The sequence below is a fragment of the Sciurus carolinensis genome, chromosome 4 (genome assembly GCF_902686445.1).
Source record: "Sciurus carolinensis chromosome 4, mSciCar1.2, whole genome shotgun sequence".
Taxonomy (NCBI): domain Eukaryota; kingdom Metazoa; phylum Chordata; class Mammalia; order Rodentia; family Sciuridae; genus Sciurus; species Sciurus carolinensis.
Window position 1 is genome coordinate 37,153,472 of NC_062216.1, and position 14,467 is coordinate 37,167,938.

Genomic DNA, 14,467 nt, shown 5'->3' on the forward strand with positions numbered 1-14,467 from the left:
TAAATAGAGAGACACAAACACTCATAGGTGGCCTTTGTGAGCCAGCATTCCTCTCCTTCATTACCAGATGGTATGTTACAATGAAAGCAATTCTCAGACTGAACTGATCATAAAAAAAACATTTAGAAGCCAGTAGGCACAACAAAGTTGTTCAACCAGTTCTGTAAACTCAGTGAAGGAATGGTTCCCTTTTCTGTTGGCACTCTGACAAATGCCTTGCATAACAGAGTTGCTTAAGGCAGATGTGAATATATTCTAACAGCAAGAATTAGCAGAATGCCCAGTCAGAGTCAGGTGCAAGAACCCTCCAGCAAGTTGCAGATACAGGTCCTGTTGCAAATCCTAAACCAGGGACAGTTGAAAGGGCCTACATTATCAATTAGCTTCCTAGATCATAATATCTTGTTTATGCAAAGGCAGTACTTCCTATGAATTTGCATATTTTTGAATGTGTCTTATTTCACCAATGAAAATTACTTCTAGAATCCTGTATGCTAAATAATAAAGCTGTTGGTGTTTATTGGGGATAAAGACAGGGAAAAAGGACTCACTCCTAAGCAACATCTTGTTTTACAATATTAATTAAATGCCCCCAGGTGTCAGTTAAAAATCCTGAGATAGATATCACACACTCAATGCCAAAGAAGTTTTTTAAAGTTAATAGCAGACATTATAATATTTTTGTTATGACTTTTTATTGTTTCTACCCAGAGTTCAGACTGGGAATCAAGTCTACAATTGGGTTTCAGACCTAAGAAAGTCCTCTTTCTTTCCTTTCCCACATCTAGAGTCTTGGTCAGAATCTACCCACTGTCAGACCACTATGCCTATGCATTGGATCAACTCTATTAATCAGATGATAATAACTAGAGTTACTTCACAGGCTCATAAAAGGAAGTTAGGAAAGTGTTTTTGTTTATCTTCTGTTGCCATACCTAAATACCACAGCCTGGGTAATTTATACAGAATTTATTAGCTTCTAGATCTGGAGGAAGGAAAGTCCAAGAACGTGGTGCTGGCATCTGGGGCATCTTGTGAGGGCCTACTTGCTGCATCATAACATGGTGGAGAGCATTGCATAGCAGGTCTAAGCAAGCATGGTAGCTCAGCTCTCTTCCTCTTCTTATGAAGCCACCAAGGCTATTGGGCGACCCACCCTTATGACCTCATCCAATGCTAATTATTTCCCAAAGGCCTTACCTCTAAGTACCATCAACATGTGAATTTGAGGATTAAGTTTTCAATACATCAACTTTTGTGGTCTGGCACTTTCAGACCATAGCATATATATATTTTTTATCTCAAGCAGCAATTCTAATTCCAAAATTTTCTCTCCATGACTTTTAAATGCTAAGCTTTTTAGTGTGCTATGAAAGGAATACAATATTATCTTTATAACTATCAGCCAAAATACCATCATAAACATCATATAGGGGGACAGGGGGCTTTGTCAAAGTCTGTCTCATTGACTGAACTTTAGACTGGCCCCTCTGAGTCCTCTTTTCAACCAGGCCTTATCCTTGGGGCTCAGCCTATCTAATCTGTTGTCAGAGAATTTTGCTATGTCCATTTAACAAGAATCTCCCCACCTGTGACATCTGATCACTACAGTCTGCCTTCAGCATAAATCCTATGTCAGTTTAATATGAATCACCTTCCACTGGATTATTTTTTTAGTAATGACTCTTCTTAAAAATTTCCCCCCACAGATGTCACCAAATCCCCCTGGTGTTCCCTAGTCATAAATTCCCAGTGTCTTTGCTATTGTATTTGGAGTTGAGTCCATCTCATTCCTCCAATGCAATAGTTTTGACACCTTTCAAAATAGTCCTGAATTAAATCTTCCTTATTCTTTTAACAACCATCAGAATAATTTCTTCTTTAACAATATGGTACCACAACTTGGATAGGTTCAATTATTCATTCAACTCACCAACTTGAACCACAAGCCTCTCAAAGGAACCCTCATGCCTGATTAACTGGGGGTCCATTGGTGAGCCCAAAAAAAGAGCCACTGCTCTGAGAACAGACCACAAAGCACACCAAGGACAGGTTGACAACTCTTATTTTTTTTTTAATAAACAAATGGGATACATGTATTTCTCTGTTCGTACATGGCGTAAAGGCATACCATTTGTGTAATCATAAATTTACATAGGATAATGCTGATTGATTCATTCTGTTATGTTTTCCCTTCCCCCCCCACCCCTCCCACCCCTCTTTTCCCTCTATACAGTCCTTCCTTCCTCCATTCTTGCCCCCCTCCCTAACCCTAACTCTAACCCTAACACTAACCCCTCACACCCCCCCATTATGTATCATCATCCACTTATTAGCGATATCATTTGTCCTTTGGTTTTTTGAGATTGGCTTATCTCACTTAGCATGATATTCTCCAATTTCATCTATTTGCCTGCAAATGCCATAATTTTAACATTCTTTATGGCTGAGTAATATTCCATTGTATATATATACCACAGTTTCTTTATCCATTCATCAATGGAAGGACATCTAGGTTGGTTCCACAATCTGGCTATTGTGAACTGAGCAGCTATGAACATTGATGTGGCTGTATCTCTGTAATATGCTGATTTTAAGTCCTTTGGATACAGGCCAAGGAATGGGATAGCTGGGTCAAATGGTGGTTCCATTCCGAGTTTTCTAAGGAGTCTCCACACTGCTTTCCAGAGTGGCTGCACTAATTTGCAGCTCCACCAGCAATGTATGAGTGTACCTTTCTCCCCACATCCTCCCAACACCTGTTGTTGCTTGTATTCTTGATAATCGCCATTCTAATTGGGGTGAGATGGAATCTTAGGGTGGTTTTGATTTGCATTTCTCTTATTACTAGAGATGTTGAACATTTCTCCATGTTTGTTGATTGCTTGTAGATCTTCTTCTGTGAAGTGTCTATTCATTTCTTTAGCCCATTTGTCGAATGGATTATTTGCATTCTTGGTGTAAAGTTTTTTGAGTTCTTTATAGATTCTGGAGATTAGTGCTCTATCTGAAGTATGATTGGCAAAGACTTTCTCCCACTCTGTAGGCTCTTTCTTCGCATTGCTGATAGTTTCCTTTGCTGAGAGAAAGCTTTTTAGTTTGAATCTATCCCAGTTATTGATTCTTGCTTTTATTTCTTGTGCTATGGGAGTCCTGTTGAGGAAGTCTGGTCCTAAGCCGACATGTTGAAGCTCTGGACCTACTTTTTCTTCTATAAGATGCAAGGTCTCTGGTCTGATTCTGAGGTCCTTAATCCATTTTGAGTTTAGTTTTTGCATGGTGAGAGATATGGGTTTAGTTTCATTCTGTTGCATATGGATTTCCAATTCTCCCAGCACCATTTGTTGAAGAGGCTATCTTTTTTCCATTGCATATTTTTGGCCCCTTTGTCTAGTATGAGAAAATTGTATTTTTTTGGGTTTGTGTCCGTGTCCTCTATTCTGTACCATTGATCCACCTTTCTATTTTGGTACCAATACCATGCCGTTTTTGTTACTATTGCTTTGTAGTAGAGTTGAAGATCTGGTATTGCGATACCCTCTGCTTCACTCCTTCTGCCAAGGATTGCTTTAGCTATTCTGGGTTTTTTATTCTTCCAGATGAATTTCATAATTGCTTGCTCTATTTCTGTAAGGTACATCATTGGGATTTTAATTGGAATTGCATTGAATCTGTATAGCACTTTTGGTAGTATGGCCATTTTGACAATATTAATTCTTCCTATCCAAGAACATGGGAGATCTTTCCATCTTCTGAGGTTTCTTTAATTTCTTTCTTTAGTGTTCTGTAGTTCTCATTGTAGAGGTCTTTCACCTCTTTTGTGAGATTGATTCCCAAGTATTTTATTTTTTTTCGATGCTATTGTGAATGGGGTAGTTTTCCCTAATTTCTCTTTCTGAAGATTCATCACTTATGTATAAAAATGCCTTAGATTTATGTGCATTGATCTTATATCCCGCTACTTTACTGAATTCACTTATGAGATCTAAAAGTTTTCTGGTGGAAATTCCTGGTTCCTCTAAGTATATAATCATATCATCAGCAAATAGGGATAGTTTGAGTTCTTCTTTTCCTATTCGTATCCCTTTAATTTCTTTGGTCTGTCTAATTGCTCTGGCTAGAGTTTCAAGAACGATATTGAAAAGAAGTGGTGAAAGAGGGCATCCCTGCCTTGTTCCAGTTTGTAGGGGGAATGCTTTCAGTTTTTCACCATTTAGAATGATATTAGCCATGGGCTTAGCGTAGATGGCCTTTACAATGTTAAGGAATGTTCCCACTATCCCTATTTTTTCTAGTGCTTTGAGCATGAAGGGGTGCTGTATTTTATCAAATGCTTTTTCTGCATCTATTGAAATAATCATATGATTCTTGACTTTAAGTCTATTGATATGGTGAATTACATTTATTGATTTCCTGATGTTGAACCAACCTTGCATCCCTGGGATGAAACCCACTTGATCATGGTGCACTATCTTTTTAATATGTTTTTGGATGCGATTTGCTAAAATTTTGTTGAGAATTTTTGTGTCGATGTTCATTAAGGATACTGGTCTGAAATTTTCTTTCCTCAATGTGTCTCTGTCTGGTTTAGGTATCAGGGTAATATTGGCTTCATAGAATGAGTTTGGGAGGGTTCCCTCCTCTTCTATTTTCTGGAATACTTTGAGAAGTATTGGAATGAGCTTTTCTTTAAAGGTTTTGTAGAACTCGGCTGAGAACCCATCTGGTCCTGGACTTTTCTTTGTTGGTAGGCTTTTGATGACTTCTTCTATTTCATTACTTGAAATTGGTCTATTTAAATTGTGTATGTCCTCCTTGTTCAGTTTAGGCAATTCATATGTCTCTAGAAACCTGTTGATGTCTTAGAAATTTTCTATTTTGTTGGAGTATAGATTTTCAAAATAGCTTCTAATTATGTTTTGTATTTCAATCGTGTCTGTTGTGATATTTCCTTGTTCATTCTGAATTTTAGTGATTTGCGTTTTCTCTCATCTTTGTTAGTGTGGCTAAAGGTTTATCAATTTTGTTTATTTTTTCGAAGAACCAACTATTTATTTTGTCAATTTTTTGTAATGTTTCTTTTGTTTCAATTTCGTTGATTTCAGCTCTCAGTTTAACTATTTCCTGTCTTCTACTAGTTTTGGTGTTGATCTGTTCTTCTTTTTCTAGGGCTTTGAGCTGTAGTGTTAGGTCGTTTATTTGTTGAGTTTTATTTCTTTTATTAAATGCGCTCCATGAGATAAATTTTCCTCTAAGTACTGTTTTCATAGTGTCCCAGAGATTTTGATATGATGTTTCTTTGTTCTCATTTACCTCTAAGAATTTTTTAATTTCCTTCCTAATATCTTCTGTTATCCATTCATCATATAATAGCATATGTTTAATCTCCAGGTGTTGGAGTAGTTTCTGTTTTTTACTCTTTCATTTATTTCTAACTTCAATCCATTATGATCTGATAGAATACAAGGTAGTGTCTCTATCTTCTTGTATTTGCTAACATTAGCATTGTGGCATAATATATGGTCTATTTTAGAGAAGGATCCATGTGCTGCTGAGAAGAAAGTGTATTCGCTCTTGGTTGGATGGTATATTCTATAAATGTCTGTTAAGTCTAAATTATTGATTGTGTTATTGAGATCTATGGTTTCTTTGTTCAATTTTTGTTTGGAAGATCTGTCCAGTGGTGAGAGAGGCGTGTTAAGATCACCTAGTATTATTGTGTTATGGTCTATTTGGTTTCTAAAATTGAGAAGAATTTGTTTGACATACATGGATGAGCCACTGTTTGGGGCATAGATGTTTATGATTGTTTTATCTTGCTGATTTATGCTTCCCTTAAGCAGTATGAAATGTTCTTCTTTATCCCTTCTGACTAACTTTGGCTTGAAGTCCACATTATCTGAAATGAAGATGGATACTCCAGCTTTTTTGCTGAGTCCATGTGCATGGTATGTTTTTCCCCATCCTTTCACCTTTAGTCTATAGGTATCTCTTTCTATGAGGTGAGTCTCTTGCAGGCAACATATTGTTGGAGCTTTCTTTTTAATCCCATCTGCCAGTCTATGTCTTTTGATTGATGAATTCAGGCCATTAATATTCAGGGTTATTATTGAGATATGATTTGTATTCCTGGTCATTTGGTTCATTTTTAAAATTTTATTTATTTATTTATTTTTTGACACGACTTGGTTCCTCCTTTATTTGACAGTTCCTTTAGGATAATTCCTCCCTTTACTGATTTGCTTCTTTGTTTTTTATCTCTTCCTCATGGAATATTTTTCTGAGAATGTTCTATAATGCTGGCTTTCTTTTTGTAAATTCTTTTAGCTTTTGTTTATCATGGAATGATTTTATTTCATCGTCAAATTTGAAGGTAAGTTTTGCTGGGTAAAAGATTCTTGGTTGGCATCCATTTTCTTTCAGAGCTTGAAAAATGTTGTTCCAGGCCCTTCTAGCTTTTAGGGTCTGGATTGAAAAATCTGCTGATATCTGTATTGGTTTCCCCCTGAATATAATTTGGTTCTTTTCTCTCACAGCCTTTAAAATTCTGTCTTTATTTTGTATGTTAGGTATTTTCATTATAATGTGCCTTGGTGTGGGTCTGTTGTAATTTTGTGTATTTGGAGTCCTATAAGCCTCTTGAACTTGATCTTCCATTTCATTCTTCAGATTTGGGAAATTTTCTGATATTATTTCATTGAATAGATTGTTCATTCCTTTGGTTTGTTTCTCTAGGCCTTCCTCAATCCCAATAATTCTCAAATTAGGCCTTTTCATGATATCCCATAGTTCTTGGAGATTCTGTTCATGATTTCTTACCATCTTCTCTGTTTGTTCAACTTCATTTTCAATGTTAAATATTTTGTCTTCAATATCTGAGGTTCTGTCTTCCAGGTGTTCTATCCTATTATGCTTTCTATGGAGTTCTTAATTTGGTTTATTGTTTCCTTCATTTCAAGGATTTCTGTTTGTTTTTTTTTTTTCAATATCTCTAACTCTTTATTGAAATGATCTTTTGCTTCCGGTATTTGCTCTTTTAACTGTTGATTGGTGCGATCATTCAATGCCTGCATTTGCTCTTTCATCTCATCATTCAATGCCTGCATTTGCTCTTTCATCTCATCGTTTGCTTCTCTGATCATTTTAATTATGTACATTCTGAACTCCCTTTCTGTCATTTCTTCTGCCATGCTGTTGTTGGATTTTATTGATGTAACATCTAGATCTGTTTGAGGCATTTTCTTCCCTTGTTTTCTCATATTGTTCAGGAATCAGTGGGTCATGAAGATATTGCAGATTTCCTCTATTGACTTATAATGTCCCTGAAGATTGCTAGTATATCCCCTCTTATCCTTCAGTAGCCTGCAGTCTTGGAGGAAGTTGATAATGAGGTGCTCCACAAGGAAGCTGCCTCTCTAGGGGTGGTGACCCTCAGGTGGGGTATATTCCCTGCTAGTGGGCAGAGGTGTCTCCACTTGTTGACCAATGGTCATCCAAAGGGGAACTAGGCTGCGGGCTGAGGCAAGGCCTGTTGGAGCCCGTGTCTCTGGTTTTACCGTCCTTGTGGGAAAACCTCACCCGGCAGGGAAGAGTCACCCGGTGGGGAGGTCTCGCTGGTCAGTTCCCCTCCTAGAGGTTCCCCTCAATCTACAACTACCACCTGGGCTGGGCTGTCTTCCTCTGCAACGTTCCCAGGGGCCTGGACCTACCTCCTGGGCCTGGGAGCCTCACCCTTCGCAGACAAGTCTCCTTAGCCTGCCTCTCCTCAGAGAATCTGCCCACAGTCCTGGAAACTTCGCTCCGCCCCTAGGCATGTCTCTGTGTGGCTCTTCGAGCAAGAAGCCGCCTAGGTCCTGGGACCCTGCTCTGCACCTAATCGCCTGGCTATGCGGCCCCTCCTCTGAGCCCCCACCTGGAGCCCCGTACAATAGCTCCGATACCCAGAGACCCGCCACACACCTCCTCCTCCGGACAGCACCCGGTGTTCCGACGCAGTCACTAGGAGTCCAAGCAACTCATTTCGCCTCTCCTCCTCCCGCCAATCACCCGTAGCCCTAGGCAGTCACTCCGAGTCCAAGTGAACCGCCCTGTTCCTCCTCCTCCTCCTCAGGGTAGCCCCCCGGGTGTTCAGGAGCGGTGGCTCTGAGACCAAGCAACCCACCGCACTCCTCCTCCAGGCAGGCCACCGGTGTTTAGGAGCGGTCGCTTTGAGTCCAAACAACTCACCACTCGCCTCCTCCTCTGGCAACCGCCTGTGGCTCTGATGCAGTCACTCCTAGACCAAGCGACCCGTCACGCTTCTCCTCTTCCTCCGGGCAACCCCCCGGTGTTCAGAAGCGGTCGTTCTGAGTTCAAACAGCTCACCACGCAGCTCCTCCTCAGGCAGCCGCCTGGAGCCCCAGTGGTTGCTCCGAGTCCAAGCGCTGTGCTGAGCCACCTCCTCTACGATGCTCCCAGTTGTCCGTGTTTACCGCTCCAGTGGGGGGAGGGGCGTCTCGCGGGGCAACTCTACTTCACAAAGTTCCCTGCGTTCCAGGGTACCGCCCCATCCAGGACGCCTCCCCAACGGGAGAGACTCACCCGGCGGCTTTGAGTTGGTCCCAAGTCTCTCACTATCTCCTTTTTTGAATCCTGTGTCCTGGAGCAACATGAAATGCAGCCGCCCTCTAGTCCGCCATCTTGAAAACTCCCCAGGTTGACATCTCCAGATTCGGAGTACGAAACTTCAGGTTTCCTTGTTCGAAAGGTAACTCTTGGGTGTCCTTCCTGGGTCCTTGTTTCAAGTTCCATGACTCATGAGCTAGCAATTTTTTCCTGGATTTTTATGAGCTCTTTTTTCTCCCTCCTTGATCTTGTTTCTCCCATGAGAACACTAACTGGCTGGGAAACACCACCAACCCTAATCTCTATTGCTAGATGTTCCACCACTGTGATGCTAAACCTGTCTGCTTCCCTTCCTGTTGACTTGATCTTATCAAGGACAATTTGGGATTTCAGTGATGAACCAGATCCTCTAATCTTCTCCTTTCTCAACACTTCTGTTCCTCTTCCTTTAATCACCTTTTTCTTCTTTCAGTGCCTGTCATCCTTGCTATGTCCCTTTTGCTCCATTCCTCTGTCCACCCCTCTAGGCTTTTCTCTTCCTACCGCAGTCCCTTGCTTCTACTGTGAGTTGAATTTTTAGGCTCTCTGTCCTCCAATGGGGGTTCTCAAGGGACTCAAGAAGCCTCCAAAGCAACTACATAGCAGGGCAAAAGAAAATCTCACCACAAATATTGGTGAAAAACATTAGCCGTAATATTGAGCAGGTAAACCTGAAATTATTTCATCTGCCAGAAACAAAATTCAAATAAATAAAAAAAATATAAAGTAGAATGCAAAATTAATGTATAGGTAATATTATATCTACTAGATGCTTAAGATTATAAAAATTAGAAATTCAATCTAAGAATAATTGTACAAAAACTAGTTTCCAAACTCTCTTTGGTAACTTAAAAACTTCAGGTTATACAGATATGTTAAATAATAGCTATTCATTAATGATTTATAGGTAAGAGAAATGGCTATGTCATTAAGCATAGTTTATTTCATGCTTTTAAAATTGAGCATAAGCTTAAGTTTATAAACCTTTGGCTTCCTAATTGTATACAGTACAGAAAGGTTAAATACATTTGAGTCTGTTAATAAATGTTTTCCTTTTTGTCATGTTGAAAAACTGTACTAGGAGGAAGCATATACCTATAAAACTATGAGTTGGTATATTCATAGAAGTTGCTAATCAGTTACAGAATGCTAGCCTGTGACAGACAATTCACAATTATTTGCCTCCTACTTACATGTGTTGAAAACTTATAACAGAGTGATCAGTTGTCACAGGTTGGAGATTCTTGCTAAATGGGCATACTATAATTCTTGTGACAGCAAAATCCTTCTGTGGAGGATCACTATGGTAAAAATTATAATAATTAAACAAAAAGAAATTCGGGAGAACCCGGTGTGGTGACGCAGGCCTGTAATCCCAACAACTTGGAAGGCTGAGGCAGGAGGATCTCAAGCTCAAAGCCAGCTTTACCAAGTTAGCAAGACCCTAAGCAATTTATCAAGACCCTGTCTCAAAAAATATAAAAAAATAAAATAAAAAAGGGTGGGTGATATAGCTCAGTGGTTAAGTGCCCCTGGGTTCAATCCCCAGTAACAAAAAAAAAAAAAAAGAAAGAAAGGAAAAGGAAAAGAAATGCAGAAGACATAATCACGGTGAAGGGAAACAATTTCACAGGAAAAGAATTCAAGGAATGTAAATGTGTTCTTGTTAAGGGAAAAGGGAATAATTTCGCTCTAAAGTAAGAGGACCGATTGTTCCACAGAGATAAAGAAGAAAAGCTTAGGACAAATGCTGAAAGGACACAAGAAATTGCAGAAGGCCTACAAAAAGGAATCTTGGAAAAGGAATTTTCTCTTGTATGGCCAATGCTGATTGAATTCACCTTCAAGGTTTTACAAATTTGAATTGGGCACCTCAGCCCATGCCTGTAATCCCAGTGGCTTGGAAGGCTGAGGCACGAAGATCACCAAATTTCCAGACCAACCTCAGGAACTTAGTGAGGCCCTAAGCAACTCAGCAAGACCCTGACTTTATTTTTTTGTGTGTGTGTGGTATTGGGGATTGAACTCAGGGCCTTGTGCTTGCGAGGCAAGCACTCTACCAGCTGAGCTATCTCCCCAGCCCAAGACCCTGACTTTAAATAATACATTTAAAAGGGCTGCGGATGTGGCTCAGTGGTTAAGCACTCCGAGGTTCAATCCCTGGTACTCCCCTCCTCAATTTGGAATTAAAAAGGTACACTGGTAAAAAACTAGTTTAATGTCCTGTTAAAATGACAATTTTTGTTGGATTATTAGTCTGCTCTTAATAAGAGATTACAGAAGGACTTTATTTACATTTTAAGTCATCCACCAAAGAAATAAAGTTTCTGTTTTATTAGTAATTTCTTGTACTTAACTTGATTGATAGTTTTCTCACTTTTTAAAGTACTGAGATGTGTTTTATAATGATATTACCTCATATAATTACTTTTGAAATGATTTATTGTCACTTTGGTCAAATATTCAGTTAAGTAACATTTCATAGTGATCTAGGATCTTATTTATTCAAGTGTTCAAGCCTTTTGACATTTTTAAAAATGTCACTTTCCCATGCTGCTTCTGGTGTTGGGTGCTTGAGACGTGAGGGTGAATTGGACCGGTCCCTACCTCCTGGGAGTTCAAGGGATGGTAGCGGGGCAGGGACGTAGGCTCCAACAGTGACGGCCTAGGGCGGTAAAGAAGTCATCCAGCACTTGGGAGGGACCCTGTAGACGCCGGGAAGGCTTCCCGAAGGAGCGGTCAACACTGTGGGAAGTTGGAGAGACACAGCTGGATGTGACCTCCAGGACACGATGGTGCTGGACTCGGGGGCTCTGGTGTATGAGCAGGCACCCCGCAGCCTACCTGACAGTCCCCAGTCCCTGCACCATAGTCTAAATCACCCAGACAGAGATGGGCCACCCCTGTATCCCGCCCGTGCCCCTGGCTCTGGAAGTCCCCTCAGGGCTACAGTCCCAGTCTGACTGACAGCCCTTCTCAAAACTGCATTTGGGCCACCGCGGCCACGTGCGTCAGAGTGAGAGCACCTACACAGTAAACAGTGCTGGCTGGCGAGGGCGTGGCACTCGGGGACAGGCCCCACTTGGACAGGGGCGGGGTGCAGGTAGGGGCACCCTGCGGTCTGCGGCCTCCCTGCCTCACATTGCTAAGACTCAAGGGATGCAGGTAGTGGTACCAACAAGATCCCCTGTACGTTGGTGGCACTGCGGCCAACCAACATGGACCGTGAGAGGGATAAGTCCTTCCAGTCCCATCACACCTACAACCCACAGTTCGAGGAGCCCATGCCCACAACTGTGCTGGAGAAGTACTGTGAGACCACTGGACAGTTCATCCATCAGGCAATTGGCATCATTGAGGCTGTCCTGGAGAAGTTTGGCACCTATGAACACTTTGAGGCTGCCACCAGGGGCCAGTTTCTGACTAAGTGCTGGATTTGGTCCATTGTGGGCAAATACATGCAGAAAGAGGGCTGCGTGGGAGAGGTTGTGGTGCAGCTGAGTGAGGACCTGCTGTCTCAGGCAGTGATGATGGTGGAGAACAGCCGACCTACACTGGCCATCGACCTGACTGGGGCTCGCCAATACTGGTTGGAGGGCATGCTGAGCCATGAGCTGGGCACTCTCTACCTGCGGGGCGTGAACAATGCACAGCAACCATAGCACAGCGCTGAGGGCCGGTTGCAGTATGGGCTTCGGCCAGCCAACCCCCTGGAGGAGGGCCCGGCCAGCCTGTACAGCTTGCTGCTTCGAAAGTAGCCATTCTTGTGGCACGTGGCCCTGCTCTACTACACCACCCATCGCTCCGCATGCATGTCCTTCCGCCAGCTCTTCCAGGACCTGGCGCACTCGGTGCAGGACGCCAATGTTGGGTGGGAGTACTGCGTGCGCGCCAAGCGTGGCCAGACCGACACCTCCGAGCTTGGCTGCTTCAGTAACGACAGGTGTATCGGGACCACATCATGGGTATTCTGCAGCACCGCCAAACCATCAGTTTCCCACTGCTGACCTCGCTGGGCAGGGTCTCCTGTGAGGAAGTGGACCACCTGCGGTCCTATGGGGTGCTGGATAATAACCGAGTGCCCCACTTCATGCAGGACTTGGACCGCTACCAGCAGCAGCTGGAGCATATCATGGCAACCAACCGCCTGGATGAAGCAGAACTGGGCCACCTATTGCCTGACTGGTGTCGATTGAGGGCTGTTAGCAGAAGTCCTAGACAGAATACTCCAGATCAACCCCCAGAAAATGAAGCTGATTGCTCTGTACTTCCACAACCAGGGTGTTTTCAGGGGGCCTTGGGATGCCAGGAGCATTCTGGAAGGACAGACAGTAGCATCAGGGGTTTTTGTCCCTTGCTAGTCTTCCTGGTTCCTGTGGACCAGCAGCAGCATGTCAGACAAATTGTTGAGGGAGGTGAGGCCTGAGGACAGGAAGGGAACTGAGTGTTAATGGGGACGTGGGGTGGTTTGAGAGGAGAAACCCAAGCATGAGATGCTTGGGTGTTCAGTACTCCAGTCTGTCCCTTCCCCCATCTTGCCCCCTTGGTGTTCCTTCAGCATTCCTGCTGTCTACCTCTTACTGGGTCCTGGTAGAGGTTGGGATCCCTTCTCCTGGGGTGATTGCCTGAGCATGAGTTCCTGGCTTTCATACAGGCTCAAAGGGCAGGGGTTCTGGTAGTACAGACCCAGCTGGGCTGGGTTTTGCTTTCCAGCATTTTGCCTCTTTCACTGGTCATGTGTTTGTTCAATACTTTTGTGCTCTACTCCCCGGGGCTGGGAGGTAACAGTGGAGGGGCAGGACATACCTGGAAGGTATCAATTGTTCCTATCCCATCTTCATTACATACATACAGACACATACATGCTAGGTTTCAGACCTTGTGCATCAAGTCCGAGAACTCACCTGACCCTGCTTCCACCCCCTGCACTGGCCTCTGCTCTTCCTGTCTTTGCCCACACACCCATGGTTGGTCTTTGGCAGAAGCTGCATAACCTGAGAGCAGCCACACTTTTGCCTAAAGCGCAGGCCCCTTAGGTTTGTTGTCCCATCCTGGGATAGGAGAGGTATAGAGCTGGTTGTTGCTTAGACTCAGCAACAGTGAGGTTGATGCAGTCCCATTCCTACCCTGGGTTTTAGTTTTCCCATCTGTAAAGCTTGAAAACACCACTGGAGAGTTCTTATTCATTTAGTCAACATGTATGAATAGAGCACCTTGTGCCAGTCACTGGTTAGAATTCTCACTGAACTCCCAGTTCAGAGAGAAGCTAAACAATTAAAACAGCAATTAAAATGAAAAAAAAAAATTTTTTTTGCTTTCCCAAAGTCAAATCCTAAATGAAATCTTTTGGATCTTGAGCTGATGTTGGGAATTTCCAGAGGGTTCTTGGAACAAACAACATTAGTAACTCAGTCCTGTACTGCTGGACTAAGTACAGATTTTCAGAACTCTAGTTGAGAAACTAGAGGTTCAAGAAACTGCTAACCCAAAAGAATCCCTCATATACAACTAAAGGAATCAAATATTTATAACTTTTATGACTTTTTGTTTAGAACATTGCTGGTTCTTTAATGTTCTGTGTTATGGATATAAGGAACACCTTTCCCATGCCTCTTATCTATAATATGTAACAATTTAATAGATTATACTTTTAGAGGCAAAAGTGAAACCCTTATCTTTTCCTCACTAACACTTCCAGAATTCAAAAACCATTCTTGGATATTCTTATTTTCATGGCAACATAATTAGTTACAGGAGTTCAATAAGAATCTGTCTTCTTTGAAACAGGACATAATTGGAAAAATTGGTTTTGTAACTAAGGCTT

At 42.2% G+C, this 14,467-nt stretch overlaps 1 pseudogene; it reads left to right on the top strand.

Moving 5' to 3' along the window:
* Window positions 1-11,435: 11,435 nt before the first annotated feature.
* LOC124982676 (uncharacterized protein KIAA0895-like) lies at window positions 11,436-13,069 on the top strand (annotated as a pseudogene).
* The last annotated feature ends 1,398 nt before the right edge of the window (window positions 13,070-14,467 follow it).